Source organism: Phyllostomus hastatus, unplaced genomic scaffold (genome assembly GCF_019186645.2).
Source record: "Phyllostomus hastatus isolate PE091 unplaced genomic scaffold, TTU_PhHast_1.1 phas_contig_283, whole genome shotgun sequence".
NCBI classification, from domain to species: Eukaryota; Metazoa; Chordata; class Mammalia; order Chiroptera; family Phyllostomidae; genus Phyllostomus; species Phyllostomus hastatus.
Genome location: NW_025333833.1, coordinates 5,645,501 through 5,659,911, shown reverse-complemented (window position 1 = coordinate 5,659,911; position 14,411 = coordinate 5,645,501).

The window sequence follows — 14,411 nt, the reverse complement described above, 5'->3', positions numbered from 1 at the left end:
CATGTCGCTTAAACATTCTCACGTCCTAGTTTCCTCAATCTATAAATGATAATAATCCCTGCATTATCTATTCCCCAAAATATGGGAAAGCATAGAACAGTAAGTGCAAAGTGCTATTATTAAATTACATTTTCCTGCATTGAATACTAAAGATGTAGAGTATAGAATGCTCCTTTGATTTTGTCTGGGAAATATGTCTCTGAAAATCAATTTAAAATTATAGACACTAATAGATAAGCCCTCTTAAGTTTGTGGTTATCTTCCGTATGACAGATTTTTAAGTGGTGATTATTAATGAGGTTTTCTTGCACTTACAGTTTCCTGCACTCCATTCTTTTTAAAGTTTCTCAATTATATTTATAGTCCCTAAAGTCCTGGGGATGATGCTCTTTGGAGGGTTTTGTTTTTCTAAACCTAAGCCACCCGAGATAAGATTCCATACTGGAGACAAACATTAATACATTGAAGAGAAAGTGGTACAATTGTTCTACTTAAAATAATTGCCCCCTATTGGAGGTAGAGAACATAAACTCCGTTTATAATGAGAGGGAACAAATGGGGGAAAAGACTGTTGAAAGAGATTTGCTTGACAAATATACCATATCTACTCTGTGAAATTACCAAGTGCCTAAGGACTAGAAAAGCACTCACATACCTCCTGCAAAGAGGCTTCTTTGTTCCCCTGCTCTCTGGCCCTTTGAATGGTGTCTGGATCATCTCATATTAACTCTCTGGAGCTGTGAAGTTTTAGATTAAAGGCTGCTGATGTAGAATGGTCATGCGACTAATCGAAACACCAGGAACACAAGCAAGCAGGCGAGACACTTCTTCTGGCAGCGGCGGGGAGGGGAACTATCTCGAGGCCTCTTCTTTACAAAAGTTCTTTCTATATCTCAGCCTTCACTGTCTAAACCTAAATAGAATTCCTTTCTATTTTTAATCCCCTTTCAACATGGTGAAAGCTGAATTGACACACCAGTTTTTGTCTTTTCTCCATCAACACTTGAGTTGAAGACAACTACACTGCCAGTTAATCTCAAGTGGGATAAACCCTTCTGACTCTTTTCTGACACCTACTCTGAGTGTCTTTATCACAAAAGTTTGGTTTAGGGCAAATGATCTGATGTAGAAGAGGTGGTGCTGCTTGTTTTTCTGGGTGACATTGAGCAAACTCTCAGGTTCTTTTCCTACAGAATGTAATATGGTTAGTAAAGAACAATGTTATTTCCCCGGCTGGTGTTGCACGGTGGATTCAGCACCAGCCTGCAAACCAAAAGGTCACCAGTTTGATTTCCAGTCTAGGGCACACACCTGGGTTGCAGGCCAGGTCCCCAGTAGGGGGCGCACGAGAGGCAACCACACACTGATGTTTCTCTCCTCTTTCTCCCTTGCTTCCCTTCTCTAAAAATAAATAAATAAAATCTTTTTTTAAAAAGAAAGAACTATGTTATCTGTCTTGCCCATAATCAGAACAAAAAAAACGGTTTTGGTTGATTTCTTGATTGATAGGCAGAGCTTAGGTTCATAGTACTGAAAAAAGCAGATCTTATTTGTAGAGTTAAATATCTAGCTCAGGATTGTTTATATCTTAATTACAATATAAAGGAATTTGACTTTGTTCTTCATGAGACTTAAACATGCAAAATCCTACCTGTTAATAATGTTTAAGATGTAAATGATGCCACATCATGTCCTGAATTATAAAAATGTATAAGAAATAATCCCTCACTGTCCCCAGCATTAATAAACATACTCTCAAAATCAAAATATTAAAAGTAAAAAGAAAAAGAAAGACATTATCCCTGATATCGAGGGTCTTACAGACCAGTAATGACTTACTATAACTTCTGACACATTTAAAAAGATTCAATTCCAAAGACAATTGTGAGTATTTACCATGTACAAGGCATGGTAAGTAATAATTATTATTATTATTGCAGTGTTCTAAATGATGTCTCTAAAAAAATTCAGATTATCAATGAACTTTTTGTCCTCATTTTTAAAAAATCAGTGAGTTCTACATGATCTGTTAAAAGAGAACTACTTTCAACTGTAGGTGATTTTCTTCACATGTACTTCCGTGCTCTAAATAGCATTCTTGTGTTGCTGCATCACGCTCTTTAAATTGTAGGCATTCTCTGTTGCCTTTCCTCACGCTGCCACAACCAAACACATAACATGCACCGTCAGCTCCCAGTCCTCATCATCGCAGTGGAGTGATTCAATAGATATGTAGTGTTTATATTATAATGGGTATATGTGCTTTCAGAACAGAGCGACATACTCAACTACGATCATTTTTCATTTCCTGCAAAATGTTTTGCTCTCCTTGGAGATAATAATTTTTGCCTGTGTGTTTAGTTAATTTTCTAATCCCTAATTCAATCCAACTCTCTTTCAGTTTAAATTTATTAACATATTCCATCAATTTCATCTTCCTAAATAGGATCTGCCTCCGCAAACATATTGAAAATTCCTTTTTCTTGTCTCCTACAATAGATCTCCTGCTTGGATGGAACACAAACTTCAGTAACTTCATGAGAAAGGATGCATGGGGAGGGAATTTTTTGGGAGCTTGCATGTCTGAAAATGTCTCTTTTCCCTCTACATGCATACTGAACATAAAATTCTAGGTTGGAAATAATTTTCCTTCAGAGTTTTGCCACTTCACCATTGCTTTCTGCCTTCTGATATTGCCACTGAGGAGTCAAAAGAAAAAAAATTCTTGTTCCTTTATATGAGGCTTCTTTTTTTTCTCTTTGGACGTTTCTAGGATCTTCTCTTTGTCTCCAGTGGCTAAAACTGCACAGCAATGTGTCTGAGCGTGGGTGTTTTGTCATCGCTGGTGATATGTGCTCACTAAGATTTTTCAATCTGAAAACTCACGAGCTTCAGGTCTGGGAAATTTTCATAATTATCTTGTTAATGCTTTCCCAACTGTTTTCTTTTCTCTCTGTCTGGAGCGCCTGTTACTCAGATGGAGTCGTTCTCTGGATTGTCTTCTTCCTCTTCTCTCTTATTTTCTGCTCTTGGTCTTTTTGCCCTCCTCTCTGGAAGATTTCCTCGACTGAGTTTTCTGACTCTTTTGTCAAGTTTTCATTTATGCTACCACAATTTTAATTCCAAAGAATATTTTTGCTATCTGAATATTGTTCTTATATAGCATCTTGTTTCATGAATATAACAGCTTCTCTTGTTTTTAAGATTTTTCTCTTTGCCTAGTTGCTATTTCCTCAATTTTTCTTTCTTGCATTTATTCATTTTGGTTTTTATCTTTTTAAATAGGATTTCTCCAATGTTCTTCAAATTTTCTTTCCTGTGTTTATTTGTTTTGTTTTTTACGAGGAATCTTCAACTTTCTGCCACTCAGGTGTTGGGTTGCTCGTGTTTAACAGTAGGACACTAAAAGCTGATTGAAAGATTTGAGCCTATGGCACCGCTGAGATTTAGTGTGAAGGGATATGGCTGGGTCGTTTCTGGAGGAATCCCCCGAATTGGTATACTTGGCATTCTTTGTGGACTGGTCTGATCTCCAGAGAAAAACCTTTCAGTCCCCTGGCTGGAAGGCCTACGCCTCACTGCCAGTGTCTTGGCGTCAACTGAAAACTGCAACTGGAAACAACCCAGGTGATAGGAATCTTCCATACGACACTGTTTCCGCCAAAATAACTGTGAGTCAATAGTGTGACGCCCCTTGGATTCACAGGTCGTATCTTGCATCCCCTCACCCAGCAGCAGTTAGTGCGGATCTTAGTCAGTGACTTGGCTGCTGAGAGCTCAGTGGCATTGCCAGCTCTGGGACCATGCTGTACTGAGGTGTCAGCTTGGGGTGTGGTCCTACAGGATGAGGTAAATGCTCTAAAAACCTTTGACTAATATAAGGTACGCTTTCTCCTCTCCGGGAACCGAAGGAGTGGAAATGCAGATTATGCCTCCCACAGTTTAACCAAATGGCCCTTGCACAAAGTGTTTATTTCCTGTCCCCATGACCTTGGGCTCTGTTCGTTTAGCAGTTTTAATAATTGAGGTAAGAAGACATCCAGCAGGGAGATAAGAATGTCGTGCAATAGACAAGTAGAAATGTCTTTCCATCGGAAAATAAAAGGTGACAGTTTAGGTGAGAAGACCCGGACTACAGACAGCAGTCTGAGAGTCATCGGGTATCAGATGTCGAGGTGGAAGAGTAGATTTACGCTCTGAAAGAGAGCGCAGCCCGAGCAGCCCGCCAAAGACTGTGCCCTGGGAAATCCTGCAGTCAGGGTTGGGAAGGAATGGGAACAGGCTGATGCAATCACAGCAAAAAGTCAGTGAGGCACTTCTAGTGCTAAATGGTATTTGGCTAGCAGCCCCTGACTCAGTCTCTCCCAAAGGCTGCCTAAAACACAGAAAAAGACACAGAAAAATGACAAAATCCATGCCAATGCACAGCATAAAGAATGGCAGGCTGCTTATTGCCCAAAGGAATTACCTCAATTTACAAAGCCGATGGAGTTGGATTCAGAGGAACGAGGGTGGTCTATGCATACCCTGCTTCAGGATACAGAGCAGACCCACCGGTCTGAAAGGTGGGCCATCTGAGCACCCCTCCCCCACTGCTTGGACCCTGGCTTGCTGATTCAGAAAGCTGGGGTCCAGAGAGAGCGCCAGACTGAGCGACTGGTCCTCTTTTACCTCCAAAATCCGCAGTCCCCCTTTTTGGTTATAGCAACCTGGAGGATATCATCTTTCCGTGTGTATTGGAAAGACTGCAACCTCCAAAATTCCGTGGGGCAGGATGCAGTGGGGGGGAGGTGCAGATAGTGGTCGTTGTGGACGGGCAGCTCTGTCCCTGCAACAGTCCCCAGCAGGGTGCTGGGCGCAGCGCCTGCTGAGCGAGAGCAGATCGTGAGTTCAGTTGGTTTAGTTTCTCAGAGAATCAGCCAGTGCCTCCTCCCCCAGCAGTGACATCGGGACCACCACGTCATCGCAGCAGAGCAGAACATTGTAAGAAAAAACACTGGGCATTACTCTGGACGTGAGCATATCAAGCTGGCCTCTAGCTGGAGATCTGAGAGGGCAGCCAGAGATCTCTATTTCCTGCCTGGGCACATGACGGGTGTACTGAATGTAGACGGAAAAATAAAGAAGGGAGAAAACTGTCCAAACCGATCAGAGGTCTTAACGATTCCCTCCAAATCCAGCGCTGTGAAAAGCTATCCCACACCTGTGTGTTCTATGTCCTCAGGTTAACGTTCCTGGCTCTGTCTCCAGAACCTCCCAGCCAGGGTCAGTCTTGTCCGACAATCTTCAAAAAAGATCCAGTTCTTGAGTTCACCTTCGCTTGCAGATTTCACGTTTCAGATTACCGCTTTCTTCTCCAGCTGCTCCGCCAGGCTCCTAGACGAGGGCGGGGGGCGGGGGGGGCGGGGGGGGCGGGGGGGGGCGGGCTCCCCCGCTGCCCACGGCCCGTGGCCGGCCAGCCTGCCTACCGCACACGACTTGCCCTAAATCCTTGGAACGTGGCCCATGTCAGACACCCAAGCCCTCCTCTTGCCCGAGAGAGATGTAAAAAATAATATAGAAAAAGGAAAAGGAGCATAAATCCAGATGGTTCAGAAAACAGACTTCTCTCAAAGAAATTTTCATCTAGAAAACCGTGAAGGACTTACGGCCTATATGAAACAGAATCAGAAGGACAAAAGAAAAAGATGGGATAAAAACCAAACTGGAAATTGTAAGTATGCCCGAGGAGCAATCCAGAAGGTTTTGAACAGAAGAAACAGTAAATGAAAAGACAAATTGAATAAAAAATGTCTGAACCTAAAAAAGACTTAAAATTAGAGAAAGATATGACATTAAATTAATGGGAAACACCCACATTGGGACATATCCTGGGGAAAAATATGATAACAAGGGTTTTATAAGCATTTGGGCAGACTAGAACAGAGTACTTATAAATGACCAAAAATCACATAGTCCTCATGTAAAGCTTAATTGTCACAGAGTTTGTAACCAAGTTTGGAGGGATGAAGTTTGAAATCCAAGCTATTGTTCAAATGTGAACGGATGTGTTTCTGTATGATAGCAAGAAAAAAAAAAACAGAAAAGGCTTCAGCATAAAAATACCATTCATGTTCTCTTTTTTAAAGAAATTATGAGTATATGTTCAACTATGAAAGAAATCAAAATAGCATAATTCATTCATTCATTCAGTTATCAGATATTTATCAAGTCACCGCTCCATGTGCTAAGCATTGGAAATGCAACAGGGAACAAGATTATTGCCCTGGAGTTAGTGGGAAATAAAGAAAATTAAATAACTAGAATCAAGTGTGTGCCATGAAGCATATAATAGGGGCAACTGGCCTATTTTAGGGTGAAAGAGAATAGACCAGAAGACAAATTTTAGTCCTGACCTAAAAGATTGCTAGGAATTAGGTGAAGAAGAGAGGAGAGAGTGTTTTAAACAAAGTGAAGAGCTCCTATCAGCCTCAGAAGCAAGAGAGACCATTTGAAGAACAGAAATATGTTCACTGGAGTTCAGAGATCCGGCTAGAAAGGTGGCTGGGGGGTTGGATCACGGCTGTAGCCATACTGAGAGGGCTGGTTTTTATCCTAAAGGTAAGTCAAGGGATATTATGGAAGAGTTTAACCAGAAAGAGGTGATCAGATTTGAGTTTCAGAAAACAAATGTTTTTCTATGTAGTCAGTGGATTAGATGGTTACACAGATAAGCAGGTAGATTCAAAAGGTATTTACAAAAAAAAAAGATATTTAGGAGTACAAACAGTTCGCTTTTAGAAACAGGAGGAAAGTTGGTAGATATGGGCGCCGATATGGGGTGGGTAGATGTGCCAATGTCAGAAAAATGTAACAAAAATTTAAAATTAAGTAGAAGAGTTAGAAGATAAAGTTGAGGAAATCTCCCAGAAAGTACGACAAAAAGATAAAGGGAAGGAAAATGAGAGATTAAAAAAAATAAAATAAAACGCAAGCCGAGTTGAGCTCCAACACCCCAGTTTAGAAAGAAGTGAAAAAGAAAAACACGTATAGGAAATGACTGAAGAACTTATCCAACCAAATCTCCTGCAGCTAAACCACAGGATCTAGGACCAAACTGCGTCCCTAGCACAACAAACGGAAAAGACCCTCGTGAAGGTACGTCACGGCTGATTTTCAGAGCTGGGGTTCAGAAAAGATTGTGAGAGCCCTTAGAAAGAAAAAAAGAAAATGTCACATGCGAACGGTTAGTGACCAGAATATCTTCAGAGTTTTCCACAGCAATAATGAAAGCTAGAGAACAATAACACAAGACCAATATGAGGGGCAATTACTTCCATGTATTCTTTCCCAGGAAGCTGCTGACGAACGTGTCGCCAAAAAGAAGGAAGCAACCAGATGCCACTCTCAAACTGGGTGACTGAAGAGAGGGTTTCTTGGAGGGACTATTTAGACAGTGTGGCACTCGGGGCCTAGTAACACCCCAGGCTGGAGGGAGGCAAGCAGAGAGCGTGGTTCAAGGCTATGTGACATTGGCCACAGGCCAGGAGCTGTGGCTTCAGGTAGAGAGAAGGAGTCAGCGGGATAAATACCCCATCCTCGCTTTCCTCCCTCCTGCAGATCTAATGCTGTGCCTCCCACCGTGTGAAGCCGATCAAAGGCCACGTCAGCCTCTTGGGAAGGCGCACAGCAGAGTGGAACAGGGAGAAGCGGAGTTGAGGGGCGAGTGGGGTGGCTGGAATATGCGTATCCGGTACAGAGGCAGATACAGGATGCAGGAAATCCTGCAGGTGCAGGAAAGCACCCAGGCGAAGGGATTTCCCACCTTGAAGGTAAGCAGTCCTGGACCACTGCTCTGTAGCCGAGTCCAGATCAGAAGCAGATGGTGGAGAGTTAAGGGCAAATGTGTCAATTAATAAAATAGAAATGAAGAAAGGAAAGAAGGATGGGAGGGAGGGAGGGAGGGAGGGAGAAAAGCAGTGAATTACCTGACACATTTCATGTCCTGGAAGAATATTTAAATGCTTCCTAAGAGTTGGGAGAATAATTTATCATAGTCATGTAGCAAACAAAGCAAAGGAGCCAGGCAACTATTTATTAAGGAAAAATACAAAGTAGTACCAGGAAGGAAAAAATACTTAGCTCCAGTGTGAGTGGTTCGTATATCAAAGCCATGATAACAAGTTCTGAGTATTCATCTACCAGATGTGGGAATGGACAAGAAAAGTGCGAGTACACCCGTGCCTTTGAATGTGGGGGTGGTGAACAGTAGCAAATAGGTAATGTTTAAAACCGACATGTTAGGAAATAACAGCATAGTGTGTTTTTAGAAATATGAGTCTAAGTATCAGAGCAGCAAGCCAAAAGACACAAAAGCAGCAGTGGCTCCCGGGGAATGAAGGGAGGGGGCATTCCTGGGGGAGACACGGGACCCAAGACTGCATTTTTTCATTATAATACTCTTTGGGTTTTTAAACCACGTACGTGCAATACTGTGATAAAATTTTAATTGAATGAAAACCCCAACAAACTGCTGATTTTTCTTTTGTTAAAATAAAGCAAAATGAAAGCGTGGGCAAGTCTTTTATACCGGTATGGGGAAACACACAGAACCTTGGTGACTCCTGTCTTCTCCCAGTCCTGGGACTTCTGAGCGTTTAGTTCCCTGTGCTCCAGCTCCTTCCCATCTGGTTCAGTGAAGATTCTTCACCACCTTCACACAGAATGAGGAAGAACTAATAAAAATGATTGATAAGTATAAAGAGGCCTGAAAAGATGAGACTCTAGGGCAAGTCTTTCGGCTGAAATGTGTTCGTATCTCATGAAAACATGAGAAATGAAAAAGAATTATAAAATGTGGGGATTTTCTTCAGAAGTTTTCTTCCTGGAGGTAATTTTTTTCTTTTATTGAACAAATACATCGTGCAAATGCTGTCAAGAACAGCAACAACCAGAGTGGTCCTCCCATACGTCCTCTTAGCCAGTGAATTCAGCATTCCAGACGAAACCTGTCTAAACTAAAATATGGCGACAATGAATAAAATAATAAAAGCTAGCAATAAGCCGTAGCTAAGTGACAAGCCTCGCGCTGAGCCCTTTCATTTGAATTCTCGCAGTGATCCTACGAGTCAGGCTGACTCTCTCCCGATTCTGCATATGGGAAAGCATTTGAAGGGATAAGTCATGTGTCCAAGCAAGCGGCAGTCTGGATGTAAACTCGGATATGTCTTACTCAAAGGCTCAAACTCTTGTCGACCTCCAGTGTATTTTGAGCAAAACCGAAAATGACAAGGTGAGGGGCGGTGGGCACGGGGCAAGATCAGAAATCACTCCGACTGCCAAGTCTCACGGCAGGGGCAGGGGAGTGGCAGGGAAAACGACCGAGGGCCGACTGAAACTGGGAAAGAGTGGTGCTCCCTTGGGAGACGATGCCACAATGAGGGTCCCGTGAACGCCACCGGACAAAGCAGAGTGCGCGGAGGATAATTCCCCAAGCAGGGGTTGAGAGGCCCCTGAGCTGGGCACGGGCAGTGTAAATGTTTACATGTGTGCAATGTAACGTACAGTGTGGGGCCGACGTAGGTGTACAGCTGTTCGTATGGAAAACAGTACAAGAACGAATAAGTAATAATACAAAAATAAATTCCGTTTCATGTGCTCACAACTGGAAACCTACTTTTGCCCGCCCCTGCACTTCGGAATGAAGAATGGGTTCAAGTATCACTACAACATTGAAGGCTGTTTGCTATCCTCCAGAACACAGTTCCTTTGAAGAAATTAGTTGTTATACTACAGCATTTTCAATAGAGGGCACCAGGTGATCAAGATAGTTTTGAGCTTCAGGTTATCGACATCGTTAATAGCATCTTTGGGAACTGCATAGTCTTGATTTTATTTTATTCTCTTTAAATTTGTTCTCTTTTTATTGACATATAATTGATATTGTATTCATTTTTGGTGTACAACATAATGCTTTGATAAATGTATAGATTACAAAATGATTACCACAATAAATTTAGTTGACATCCATCATCTTACATAGTTAGAAATTGTTTTTCTTGTAATGAGAACTATGTAAAATTTTTTATTTATTTAATTTATTAGGATGACATTGGTTAATAAAATTATATAGGTTTCAGGTGTATAATTCTGTAATACATCATCTGTATTGCATTGTGTGTTCAGCATAGTCATGACTTAAAAAAGCATATCAAGTGTTCCAAAAATCGAATAAGCCATAAATAAAATTTTAAAAAGAGAGAGGTTTGATATATAAATATTGACAAGATCACTAAGGTCAATATTCCAGATGCTTACGCAATGATAGATGTTGTGTGTCCGTGTGATTCTATTCATAAAATAATTACCATAACTTACCTGCAAGGCTCTGTCAGGGCCACCAGGCAATGCCAGTTTGGCCACTAGCACTTATGAGAGAGACGGCTTAGGGCAGCAGAAGAAGCCTTGAGCCGAAAGCTGAAAGGCTCAATTTTGACAGCGCCTACCCCTCTCTCCCCACCCATTGCCTCTTGTTAAGTATGTGGCCTGGGGGGAAATTACTTCATCTCAGTTTCCATGCCTCTAACATAGTATCATTTCTCCCTTGCTTATACGCTTATAACACTCTCCCTTGCAGAGTATTATAAATCCATGAGGTATCATTAAAGTATAAACAGGGAAGCTATCAGAAAGAGAAGCACTGTTTGTGTCTGGTTTCTTGCAAAGCTGGGATGGCATCCGCAGCCCAGAGCCTCCTCTCTGAAGGGCATAGGGTTGCCATTAACGAGCGGCATCTTAGGAGCTGCGCATCAGCCATGCTTGTTTATCTGTGGCCTGTTACCACCATGAAGGCGTGGGAGAACCGCTTTTTGCCACATTCTTTGAAGACCAAGCTGAGGTGAAGAGGGAGCATGCAAAGCAATTGCTGAGACATCTAAGAAAATGTGAGGGTAAAACCTGCCTTCCGGTGATGAAGAGGCTGATAGAGAAACCTGGGGAACTGGCTGGGGAGCTCCAGGGTCTGTCTGCAGTTGCAGGACACGTTAAGCCAGCTCCCGCGGGACCTGAAGGCCAGGGCCGCTGCCAACAGTGACACTGCTCCTAGGCTTCCTGGGAAAGTACCTGGGCAGAAGCAGAGCAGGAACACAGGCTGTCTGGAACCCCAGCTTCCGGCTCACTGGGGATTAGAAAAGCAGGCCCCGAAGGAAGACACGTTTAAAAACCTGCTGAAGCGTCAGGTTAAAAGGCTGGGCATCTGAAGGCAAAAAAGCAAGCAGTAGGTGCCCAAGTCAGCTCCTTAAGAATCTCACTCAGTCTTCTCCATTTGAGAGAAGGCTGCTTTCCTTCATTGTTGTGTGAACACATGAAATTGGTTGTGCATTATTTAAAAAAAAAAGAAAGAAAAGAAGTTTCTGAAATTTAACAGAATGAATTCTTTTAACCCTTTCAAAGAAGTCAAAGCTTTTTATTTTTTATTTTTTTAAAGATTTTATTTATTCATTTGTAGAGAGGGAAGGGAGGGAGAAAGAGAGAGAGAGAGAGAGAGAGAGAGAGAGAGAGAAACATCAATGTGTGGTTGCTGGGGGTCATGGCCTGCAACCCAGGTATGTGCCCTGACTGGGAATCAAACCTACAACACTGGTTCGTAGCCCGCACTCAATCCACTGAGCTACGCCAACCAGGGCTAGAAGTCAAAGCTCTTATCAAGCACCTGAATCAACCCACCAAATATTAGTTAAACAGCCAAGTGTATGGAAGTAAAATTTGAGAGATGTTGCCCCTCCTAAAAGTGCTAACCAGGGTGGAAATCAAAAACTCCCTGAATAAAACTATTAGAACATAACTTATTGCTTGACCTAATACTAAATACTAAGGGTAGAAAATAAGTTGTCAGGAAGAACAGAGGTAAAAAAATAAAACCAAAACAAAAAAACCTTGGACTATCAAGGTATCTTTATGGTTCTAAAACTGGAGATTCGTTCTGGAATACTGAGGATGCATCAAGTTTAGGTAAACCAACAAATTCAGACGGAGAAAGGGTCTGACTGAGTAAGATCACTGTGGCCCCAACCAAGTCCATTCACATTCCCCATCTCAGAAATCCCGACTCGGGGCTCGAAATGGGCAGGTTAGTCTCTGAGCAGTGCTGGAGCTGGAGCACGCACAGTTGGAGCCGCACGCAGGTGGGCAGAGAAGTGGGGCGAGCTGATCTGCAGAGAGGAGCAGCAAGAGAAGAGCCCGGATCTCTTGGCTCTGCGGCTGGCGACACCTGGCTGGCGCCTCTCACTGCATTGTCGTCCTGGAGTTCTCTGAGGAAGCTCCGTATCCTTATAATAATTACCCTCTGTGCCTAAATCGCCTCAGGTTGGTTGCTGTGACTGAGAGCCAATATGCCTCATCGGGGGCCAGCACCGTCGTGAACACAGGAAGGAATGTGACGAAGAGACAGGCCTGACCTCAGCCGAGCATTCTATGCACAGAACATTGAGTAGGAAAGAAAAAGCATAAGGCGAGGCACCTTCCTCGACAAGCACATGGTTAGTGGGGCAAGAGCAACAGCAAGACAGAAGAGCAATAGCCTCTCCGCCTGCTGATATCAAAGACGCTTCAGGTGAAGGATGTAATGAGCCCTGGGTGGTGTGGCTCAGAGGGTTGGGTGTCCTCCTGCAAACCCTGAGGTCAGGACACACGCCTGGGTGACAGGCCAGGTCCCTGGTTAGGACTGTGCACGAGGCAACCAGCAGATGCCTCTCTCATATTCTGATGTTTCTCTCCCTTTCTTTCTCCCTCCCTTCCCCTCTCTCAAAAAATTGATAAATAGAATCTTTAAAACCCATTAAAAAATAATATAAGCAACATTGTCATACAAAGGAGTCACGAATCAGGCACTCACACCCGCAGGAGACAGTCTTACTTTCTGGAGATGAATCTGGCAATATTCTTAAAATGAATATACTCTTTTTGACAAATGGGAGTTATCAAGTCCTTACTTTGTGTCAGGGACTATTCTGGATACTGGAGACATAGTACTAAGCAAGAAAGGCAAATTTTCTGCCCTCGGGGAACTCACGCTGAGGGAAGGAGAGGGAGAAATAATAAATAATAAATCAAGGACAAGACAGCACATAATTTCTAGGAATTTAACACAGTAAATAATCAGACAAACGTACATAGATGTAAGCCCGAGGATATTGACACCTTGTGTGACTTACAATATTAAAAAATTGGGAGCCACCTAAATGCCCAATAATAAGAAATTGATTACATAAATTATAATATATCCAAATAACGAAGTCCTATATTTAAAAAGTATTTTAAAATAGCAATAGCTAGTAATCATTTAGTGCTTACCATGGGCAAGATATGGTACTGTTCTAGTGTTTTACGTGTAGTAATTTATTTACTAAATACAGAAATCTGAAGCGGGTATTTCATTGTCATCTCCATCTTGTGGATATGGAAACTATGGCATAGAGAAGCTAAGTAACTTATCCAAAGTCATGTAGCCAAGAAGTGGAAGAGGTGAGATTTGAACCCAGAGAAGAGCTTCACTCTAGACACACGATAGTCTTAATGACACCATCTCCAGAAACAAATTCCAATACAGGAAAATGCCCATACTAGAATTTTTGAGCTAAAACATGCAAGATATTGATCTAACTTGATACATAGTTTTAAAATTAAATTAGGTATATATTCGTGCCCTAAAAAATGAGTAGGAGGAGATATTCCAAAATATTAATATATTATTATTTCCAAACAGTAGGATGGGAGATTTTTATTTCCTTCTATATCTGTTTTATATTTCCAAAACTGTTTTGCACTCAACCTGAATTACTTAGTAAAAGGGACAAAATTTGTGCTGAGACCTAAAGAATAAAGTGAAATTAAAAATTGATGGAAAATTAAGTGGGAAAAGATACTAATTTGCTACCGTAATCTCTATAGTGAATCAAAAACCAGGAGAAAATCTAGTTTCCGGAAGTTGCTTCTTCCAAGATGATTTTTAAAAAGAGTGTTGACGTTGGACAGGTAGGCCATTTTATTTGTCATTTTTACAACATGACATTGAAAGCAAGAGAAGAAAGGTTACATGTCCACAAAAATTAATGACGGGGCTGACAAGAGCTAAGAAAACAATTACATATCATTCAAGGCAGGTGTGCTTACAGTGCGATGAGGGCCATGCACTGTATTTTAAACCGTTACAATCGTGGGAAGAATTACCTCTGCACGGGTCAACTGATATTAGTTGGGAAGAATGGTAGAAACTCCGTAGACAGAGAAGGGAGGCGAAGGGTGTGTGCTAAGCAAGCACTCCGTCAGGTGTGAACACGGAAAACCATGGCATCTGGTGAAGCTGGTGCCACGGCATGGAGGGCTGTGCACCCCGGGTGCCCTGCCAGGAACGTATGCCCTCAGTTTTGTCCCCC